The following is a 10,747-nucleotide window of genomic DNA, read 5'->3' on the forward strand; positions in this document are numbered from 1 at the left end:
TTCAGTGCTATATTCTGTGTGCATAGTGCTGAAAACATAAACACTTATTGGCCAGCAAATCCTGTTGAGCAAATTGTATTTACTATGTACTCCTGCTAAGGTGTTGCATGAAACACTAGATCCAATGAAAGGACTCAGGAAGCAAAGGACAAAGGGCCAGTTTATTTAAAAAAAAAAAAAAAAAGATGCAAAAAAGCAATTAGGATTGGTTCTTGCCCTCCAACACTAAGAAATTAAGTCTCTCCATGAACCTTAGCTTAGAGGAACTCATACTGTCTGAGAGAGGAGAGTGTCAAAGGATATTTAAAAACTGACCAGCACATGAGACAGGAATGGAATCCCAGACAGAAGCAAAAGTATGTGCAAAGTCTGAGTTGTACAAAAGGATGGTTTGTTTGAGAAAGGCCTTGTAGTGTAATATGAGTGTGATGAGAAATGATACTGGGAAAATAGACCCAAATCAGATTACGAGGGTTTTCAATGTCGTACTAAGGAATTCAGACTTTGTTAAGGCTACATTTCAATAGTTAAGTATAGGGACCAGCAGTTAGCATAATGGCTATGTTGCTGGACTCCCACGTAGTCGACCGCGGTTCGCGTCCCAGACCGGGTGGCTTAAACTCATGCCAGGCGCGTGTGCGTGCGTGCCCAAGATCCTGAGAGGAGAAGGGATTGGGGCATGGCCATCCCCCCAGGGGGGTGATTTCTCACTTTCTGTCTCTCTGTCTGTCTTTCTGGTGAGCGCACATGCCCTATAGCAAAAACCTCCCCAAAAAAAAAAAAAAAAAAAAAAAAAGTTAAGTATAGCATGTTGACGTAAAAGTATAACCCAAATATTTTCATTTCATTAGAGAAAAATTTAGTATAATACTGACCTAAAAGAGCAGACTTTAGTTGTGAAAGTTGAGAGCCTTTAGTCTAAGGAGGAGAGAAACAAATATATATTGTCAGAAATGGTGATAAAACAGGCACCTTTCCCCTCCTTTCTCAACAGCATCTAGTTAAAAGATCTTCAATATCAGCCTCAAGGGACACTAGGTCCCAATATGAGTACTCTCTAGTTTTATTATATAAGATTTTTAACAATGCTTTGTGGATTTCTGGTTATAGTTAATATAAAAAGAGGATTAAATTTATGATAGTTCACATTTTCAGTTATTATTCATACAGTTTTTCATAATATTGTCAACCTATAGGGTCACTGATAGCATTCTTATTCAGTTAACATCACAACTAAGATTGTATATGATGTTAAAGTAGCAAAAGGAGCTGGTCATGAGATGAAAAGAAATGCCGTTTTACTTCTATTAGATTCTTTTCAAGGACTAAGAAGTACTTTGAATTCCAGATACACTCAGTATAAACACTTTAATGAACATGTACCATTGACAAGGGTAGAATTGTAGAATATAAAATTAACACCATGCTCTGTCTTACAAGTGTTCATATTGTCTCATATTATTTCTTCATTCCTGCATATCTAGCATCTTTATAGAAAGAAAAAAACATTCTCATATAATGATTGCTTTCCCATCCATCCCATCCAAACCATCAAATATTAGCTTTGTTTTCAGTTTAGAGAAAGAAAGAACAGTCACCAGAAAAACTTGGGGGGAATGAGTAAAGAATTAGAGGCAAAAAGGGCAAGAAATGGAAAGGGAAATTTTTATAACTGATTTTCCATACCAAAGAAAATGAAACCCATCTTACCTGAAATGAAATATGACTTGTTAGACAGCAAAGCATCATATTAAAGGAGTAGCAAATATTGCCCACCACCGACTGACTGGTAAAAAGAAAATGGGTTCATGGGGCCAGCAGGTGGCATGGTGGTTAAGGGCGCTGGACTCCCACATGGCTGACCATGGTTCAAATCCTGGACCTGGTGGCTTGCTTTCTCACTTTCTTTCTCTCTCCCTCTGTCCCTCTGTGGTCAAATTAAGAAATAAAAATAAATAAATAAATACAGTTAAATAAAATAAAATTAAAAAAAAGAAAATGGGTTCAAAGATGCACTTCTTAATGCAAATAAGTTTGCCCTGACCCACACACATACACACTAATTTCTTCAGTAAATATTGTATTTTTCTCTCTCTCTTTCTTTCTTTCTTTCTTTCTTTCTTCCTGTTTCTTTTTCTTTTTGATGGGCATGCACCTATGCACTCTTAAACACACATTCAAACACACCACATCATATAGAGAGTTTCTGGCCAGGACTACTCACTGTTTAAAGTCCCTCCTCTATCTTCCTATAATGAATATCTGTTGCCTTTGATGTTCACTGTCAGGGATAAAGAAATTTTGCTTATATTTGGTGCATGCTGCTCACACCTGTGACACCGAACAAGATGTTACTCATTAATAACTGGGGGTGATGGGCTCAAAGATTAATAAATGTCATAGCTGCTGGTAGACTAGACTAGGACACAAGAAGAAGACAAATACCCACAGGTGACCCCCACTAGTTTAAAGTACAAATAATAAAAATATATAATGTTTATATTTAAGCTATTTGATCTATTAAAATTCTTCAGATAGAAAATGACTACTAAAATTCTTTTTTTTATAGAGATTTTTGGTATGGGGTGCATGTGTTTATGAAAGACAGAGACAGAGAGACAGAAAGCAAGAAATAACCCCCCCAGAGGGGATGGTCACACTGAAATCCCTTCTTCTCCGTTCTCCTCTGAAGATCTTGGGCATACATACACACACACGTGCCCAGCATGAGTTTTAAGCCTGCAGGTCTGGGACTCGAACCACTGTCCACTACATGGGAGTCCAGTGACATAACCATTACACCATCTGCTGGTCCCTTGGTTTAAAAATTCTAATACCACATTTTTTCTCAAAAAAAGTGTCATGAAATATTGATATTATTTACAAATATACACACACATATGTGTAGTAGATAGAGATACAAAATGATAATAGATAGGTAAACATCCTTTACTCTTCCTTGCTATGTTAAAGGGACAGCAGGGAAAGGTCATTAAATAGAAATGGCTGTAAAATTTTAATCATATTTAGTTGTTGGTTTTTAAAAATTTTGTCATCTTACGGATTTTGATCCACATTTGTGCTCTCAAGGATGGAAATAGTCTTGAACTTCCACACCTTCTTACGTGAATCCTGTATGGAGTACTTTCCCAGAGTATTTCTGAACACTTGTAGAAGACTTATAGGTCATGTTACTGTCAATATATTTAAAACTAAGAAACATGGTCCAGCTACATGGTGCAGCAGTAATGCCAGTGGCTTGTAGTGCTGGAAGCCATATGGTGACTGAGGGCAAGATCCTAGTTTGACATAAAAAAAAGTGTCAGGTGCACATATGAGTGCCCAGAAGCCCAAAGAGCTAGAAAGCTGGGAAAGGGGGATCACGGAATAACAAAATCATGGCAAGTGTAGTTTCTCTCTCTCCTCTCCCCCTTTTGTGCACACATGCACTTTTCTTTTTTAAGAAACTCATTTATACTTTTAAAATTGCTAAAGGGTGCATATACTTTCTTTCTTTCTTTGGAGAGGTTTTCGCTATAGGGTGCGTGCGCTCGCCAGACAGACAGAGAGAGAGAGAGAGACATAGAGACAGAAAGCGAGAAATCACCCCCGGGGGAATGGTCACAACGCAATCCCTTCTCCTCCAATTCTCCTCTTGGGATCTTGGGCACGCACGCACACGCACCTGGCGTGAGTTTTAAGCCACCGGGTCTGGGACGCGAACCACGGTTGACTACGTGGGAGTCCAGTGACATAGCCATTACGCTAACTGCTGGTTCCCAAGCAGGTGCATATACTTTCAAGAGAGAGATAAGAGAGAGAGTGGGAGAAAGCACCACTCCCCAATGTCATTGGCATGGTCATGCTGAAATTCCTTCTCCTCCATTTCTCCATCCTGATGGGATTTGCAGCATGCATGCACATAAGTTCAGAATGTTTTTCAAGCTACTGGGGCCAGGATTTGAACCACAGTGGGTCATGTGGGATCCACTCCCTTAACCACCAGGGTATGGGGTTGGCCTGACACATGCACTTTCTATCATAAGAAAGAAAATAACTGGGTTTAGCATGGTTGTTAAGGTGGTGGACTCTCACATGGCCAACCACGGTCTGGGTCCTGGATCCAGTGGCTTGACAATCACGTTGGGCACATGTGTATGCATGCCCAAAATCCCAAGAGGAGAATGGAGAAGAAGGGAATGCAGCATGGCCATCACCTCTGGCAGGTGATTTCTCACTTTCCCTTTACCTATGTTTCTCTGATGAGTGCATGCACCCTATGTCAAAAAATTTTAAAAAAAAGGGAAAAGAAAACTTAGAAACTTATTCATATGGGTCTAAAACCTTCCTGTAGAACACTTGGGTTTGTTTTTCCTGTGACTTATTTCAGAAACTGTATATTTCCCAAATGACAAAAAAGGTTTCCTCTCTTGAGAAAATTGTGATTAATAGTGACTGGCTAGAATGTTAGGAACAATTCCAAGGTGTTTTTAATTGCATCAGGATAAAGAGCAGCAATCCATTAGGGATGCCTGCTATGGGCAGAGTTGAATTGAGTCTATTTCTCCCACCCCATGGAGCCCCCTGAAACATGTGAAAATAGCAGCCACGTCCTCTCTAATGAATTTCTTCTACCCAAATCTGAGCTCTCCCGGCTACCTCACAACACGTGGTGCAGCATCCTCTCTAGCCTCCTGGCATGTTGTAGCTTGTTCTGTGAAAATCTTTCTTGCTATCACTCATCCATAAAGCATAGAGCTGTTCTGTGTTTGCAGAAATTCCATAGAGAGACCTTTCTTTCAGGGTCACAAGTGAAGGTTGAATACTTAAAATTTCTTCTGAGTTCATATCTACATGCAGTTCAGTGTGCTGAAAACAAGACATCATTTTGTTATTTGACCACCAAGACCATTTGTCATAACCATCAAAAGTTTTCTTAAAAATGCATTATTCTTCCTTACCTTGCTTTTAAAGGGCATTGCTAATCAACTTCATATTCTGTGTCTATCCTGAAGATTGCATATCTTTATAGATTTCTGCAAACTTAGTTAAAGGCATACTGATGACTCAAGTAGTGAGTCAACAGCACAAATGACACACACAGACACACAAACCGCTTACATTTGTTAAATGAAAATCCAGTTATGGAAATATCAGGGCACAACCCCCAACCCTAATACCTGCCAAGAATCTGTAAAACAAAAAAGGGGGGGTTTTCCTTTTATTATTTGAGTAATATTCTTTTAAGAGTTAGTGGCACAGAATGAAACAAGTTATCACTTTCAGTTCTACTAGAGACCAGACTCCATGCACTCTCATATAATGGCCTTTCAGAATAGCCCAGCATTGATCAACAGAACATCAGATAATGAACTTAGAATTATTAGTCTATCAATGTGAAGTGGTTTCAACTTTGAATATCTTCATTCATTCTATATAACTGGTTAACCAAAACCATGATGACATCATGATGGGCAATTCCACTAATATTTAATGTTTGATTCACTGATATATTTGGGATTCTATCTTTCCATTATATTTACTGGGTTATCTGTGTCAACAACATATATAAAACTGTCCACGTTTCCTATTATGACAGCTGCACAGAGTCCATGTCTCAGAGCTGTATATCAAAGTGGCAAACATAATAACACAGCACAGATCTGTTTTGACACTAATATGGATTTCATGCTTGTTTCACAGCCCCTTGGCCAAATATTCAAAACATTGTAGTACCCAGTAAATAACAATCCAGGAGCAAAATCTGAGTATGTGTCTATTATTTCAAGTACAAATTATGAGATACAAGAATGCACAAGGCTTTTCTACATTTGCATTTTATTTTGTATCCTGTGATTTCAGTGTTAAAGTACTTCATTTTCCATATTCGAAATGTGACTTAAGGGGAAATAAGAGGCTTGGGTAGAGGGTTCTCTTAAAACAAAATATATCATTGTTTTGCCAGCATTTTTCTGTATTTTTTTCCCAGCTTACTGTATGTACCTCCTCTCCCTGTTTTATGTTTGTTTGTTTTTTAGTAGGAATTAGGCTTTTTAAAAGTTTATAATGACCTAATGAGGAAGATTCCATAATTACTCTGTATCAAAGTTGCAGAAAACCGAGACTCAGAGGAGTCAAATGATGTGCCCAAGAATCCAAAATTAGTAACAGAATTTGAACCTGAGAATTCTGGTTCAAGGACCCATAGTAATCAAATATTCATGCTGCCCAGTACATACAAATTATAATGAAGGTAAAGGGATGAGTAAGGTACTAAAGTTTGCTGAGCCTCTACTATGTATCAGGAATTATGAGAGACAATTAATACTGACAGTCTCCCTTAATCTGCACAACATCCCTATTAGGAACCAACATCACTCCATTTTCTAAGTACCACTTGAGAAACAAAGTAAGTAAGCAATGAAATTAGAGAAGTAGCAAGACTTTACTTGTACAACTACTAAGGGAGAACAGCTGGACACAAACTCCCATCTGCCTGCAACTGAATTAAATGTTCTTTCTGCTCTTGTATCATCTCTATCCTTAAACAAAACCTACCTGTAGTAAGGTGGTTGACTAATTTGTCTTACCTATTTTCTCACTTCTATGATCCTTCTGTATTGAGAGTACAAGAAACGGAAGGGTTCTGGGTGAAATAGAACACACTGCTGTGTTTAAAATGTCTTAAAGCCACATTGAAATCATTTTAGAGTCATCTTGTGTTGACTTTTTTCCTTGGAAATTGAGTGGCATTGTTAGTGTTTTGAAAGGCAGCAAATATCACTGCATATTATACTGTAAGAATAGACAATTATAAAAAGAATATAAGATGAAGTACCTTTACACGAGCTATAATTGCTCCTGGTAATTAAACTGAAGGGTTTCATTTTCTCAGTCAGCTCATCAGTGACACCAGAAAATAAACAATTTGAAAGTGAAATCCTTAGGGGCAAACAATAGTAATTAATTGCATTTTCCAAGAGAAAAAGCATTCCTAAAGCCTGTTTGGGGCGACCTCTTGAGTAACATACACAGTGATTTACACCATGAGCCAGAGCACGGGGTTCAGAACCAGACTTGATTTAACTTGAATATTCATGAAGACTCCAGCATGATTTATATTTCAAATCCATTTCCATTGTCAAATTTATTGTCTTCTAGGTTAAAATGAAAACAAATTTATTCTCTGAATAATTCACATCACACAATGAGATGATCAGGATCGAGACACTTTACTATGGTGGAAATGCAGAAAGTAGGGCTGCTATTAATTCCTTCCAATTTGGAATCTTCTCAAGTATCAAGAGCATTTTTTTAGATACTTGGCAGCTAAAATGAAAATATTTATGTATATCAAGTTGAGTCTATATCTTATAAGCTTATTGGATTAAAGTCATAAAATTCAGGCAGTCTGGTTTACCAGTGTTCATTAGCACAGAGGAGTATTGTAAATGGTAAAAGCAAACTAAGGGTAAAAGCTAACAAATAGAGGGTGTTAGTAAGCATCACTGTACCTTTGCTTATGTAAGTCTAAAGACCATGTTCATAAGTAAAAATATGTAAAAGAAAAATTTGTGCAAGGCATCTCGATTAAATGAAATGGTAAGAAATAAGGGTCAGTTTAGGCCAAATACTCAGAGAAAACAGCAGAAATCAGAGTTTAAGTCACAACAGTTTGTTCCATGTGATCAATAATAGCCAAAGCATCATATATCATTTTTGGTTCTTTTTATAATTTAAAAAAAAAAATTGCCAGAGGGAGTCTTTCATAGAGTAAAGTCATGTCACAATTTCTTCTCCTGTCTTTCTTCCCCCTTTCAGGATTTTGAGCACAAACGTTCACACACCCTGTGTGTTTCTCACATCTCCTGGTCTAGAACCATGAGGTTGGCTATGTGGGATGCAACTGCCCCCGCCCCCCACCACCAACACCACATCATGGGTTGGCCCAATGTGATCTTAGTAACTTCAGTCACTATCTCCACAGTAAAACAGTCTTCTTCCAAATATACAGTTATTAAAACTATTCAACTCACGGGAAAATGTGAGGTAACAATGCTTTATAAAATGTATATATCTAATCATAGAAGCTCAAGCATGTGAAAAAGTAAAATGATAGTTACAAGATGTTTATTTGCTCATTACAAATCATGACAAAGACCATACTGGGAGTAAAATTTGAAATGTATAGCTCCTTGTAAGGCCAGAATATATTCTTTATTTACTATGTTGCTATGTTTCACTTTATAATGTAAAGTTTGTTTATGTGCTGAATAATTAGCTTAAGCAAAAAGATTATCTTCAGTTACTGAAACAGTTTAGGATGCCAAAATTAATGTTTTGTGTTATATTAGGATAGATTGCTAGATTCCATTCTCTTTTAACAAGTTACACCACTGATGACATTTAAACCAAATTAACCATTATTTGTTTATGGCTTACTCTGCTAGAACGTTGTGATACAACAATAAATAAAGAATGATCCCTGTCCAGAAAGGAGATGGAAGTATACACAGAAACTGGTATCAATTTGGTTACTCAGAAAAATAAACTGAGTAATTTGGGGGGGTGGGAGGAATGGGAGAGGCTTCACAGAGAAGATAACACTGGAACTGAGAATGCAAGGAGGTGTATCAAGGGTTTCAAGGCCACCCCATAGGTTCAATCAGTCACTAGGAAGATTGACAAGACTCAGCATATACATTTCACATGTACATAATATATCACAGCAAAAGAATACAAAATAAAATCAGCAAAGGAAAAAAAGTATATGAGCTGAATACTAGAGGAAACTAGACCCAAGCTTCTAAGAGTCCTCCTCTAGGAGAGTCACACAGGATACACTTAATTCCTTCAGCAAGGAGTTGTCGTACCATGTGTAGAATGTTGTCTACTAAGAACTCCGTTGGAAACTCAGCGTCCAGACATCTTATTGGGGGCTATTCAAGTAAATACCATCCGCCATGCACACATCAAAATTATGAACCTCCAAAAGAATTCAGCATAAATCATATTTTTGCATAAACAGTATAGGCACAGTGAGACATTCTTTTTTTGGGAATTGTGAGTGAGAACCTTCCTAAAATCTTAGTTGCCAGATGCCCTTTGGGCACTAACTTTGCAAACAGGCCTTTCTAAAGATAGCAGTCTTAGGCTGGATAGGTGTACATTTTTCTGCATAGATGAGTAAGATCTGTCCAGACAGAATTGGTGGAGAGATTAATTTAGGCTAAGGAGACATAAAGAAAGGGTTTCAAAGTATGAAAAATAGCTTAAAGCATTTCATTTAATGAGATGTTGAAGCCCAAATGTTACCGGGACGATTTGAAATGTCAGATCCACACTCTTGAGGCCTGAGACTATTCCGGCATCCCATGCTAGAATCCCTGAACAGGAATCATCTTGTAAAGAGAATTGAAACAATGATGATTGTGTTCATTCAAATATTTTCCCTGACTTATCCAATTTATTCATGCGAAGATATGTTTCTAGTTTGAAATACTTGATTTTTTTTTTTCAGGGGGTGGGGCAGGGTTCACTGTTTTATTTATAAGTCATGTAGTGTTTCTGACCATAACACCTATGAAGTTGTATAGTCCAAAGGTCTCTGTTGCAGTACAATGCAGAGTGTAGTGTTGTCCTGAGGGAAAGTATGTACCTTCAGAGATGACATTTCAGTACATAGTATATTAATAAAAGCAATTAACACAAAAACATCATTTTTGTCACTAGTACATACTGCATTAACTATAAGTCATGAAATCATGCTCTTTTTTTCCCCCAGCCAGATTGAGACATGCTTCCATGTCTATCAGATCCTGTACTTGTACTATCCAAAGCAGAATTATCCTTGTATTTCACTATGAGAAAATGAAAACTGTTAAGGTTATAAATATTTCACTACAGATGTCTATGTATTAGCTATTCACTGTTGAATTCCACTGCTGTGAGATGCTGATAATTCTCTCCTGAGGGCTTGAGGACAACTTCTATTTCAATAAATATTATGTCTTGTACTGATTTATGAGTTCCATGCATTCACAGACAGACAAGATGGAATATGTTAGCTTTATTAATGGAATAGGCGCAATGTACTCAAAAGAACTCGGCCTCCATTTTAGAGATTTAGCTGCTGAGGTATCTTACTACCGTAACCAGCATGGGCGTTAGTAGTATAAAATAGATATAAAATGTTGCACAAATGATACTTCTGCTTTGGTTTAGAAATATATCAGAAAATACATGTATTATGCTTATCTTCCAAATTCTTGATACTCTGAGATTATAATTACAAAACTAGAAAGTCAGTATAAAAACAGGGTTATCTTTTATATGATCTACTTTATTGAAGATCAATTAGGACTTAAAAAATATTAAGCCTATCTTATTTTCCTATTGCTGCTGCAACAAATTACCATAAGCTTATTGGGTTAAAACAACACAAATTTATTTTCTTACAGTTGTGGAGGTCAAAAGTTCAAAATGAACTTTATGGGGGGAAAATCAAGGTGTGGACAGGGCTGTATTCCTTTTGGGACTCTCTCAAGGAAGGCTTTCTGTATTCCTTAGCATATGACCCTTATTTTCATCCTCAAAACCAGCATCATAGCCATTTCAAATCTCACTTATTTATTTATTTATTTATTTATTTTGGAGAGATTTTCGCTATAGGGCGCGTGTGCTTGCCAGACAGACAGAGAGAGACATAGAGACAGAAAGCGAGAAATCACCCCCTAGGGGGGATGGT

The sequence above is a fragment of the Tupaia chinensis genome, unplaced genomic scaffold (genome assembly GCF_000334495.1).
Source record: "Tupaia chinensis unplaced genomic scaffold, TupChi_1.0 Scaffold000600_1, whole genome shotgun sequence".
NCBI classification, from domain to species: Eukaryota; Metazoa; Chordata; class Mammalia; order Scandentia; family Tupaiidae; genus Tupaia; species Tupaia belangeri.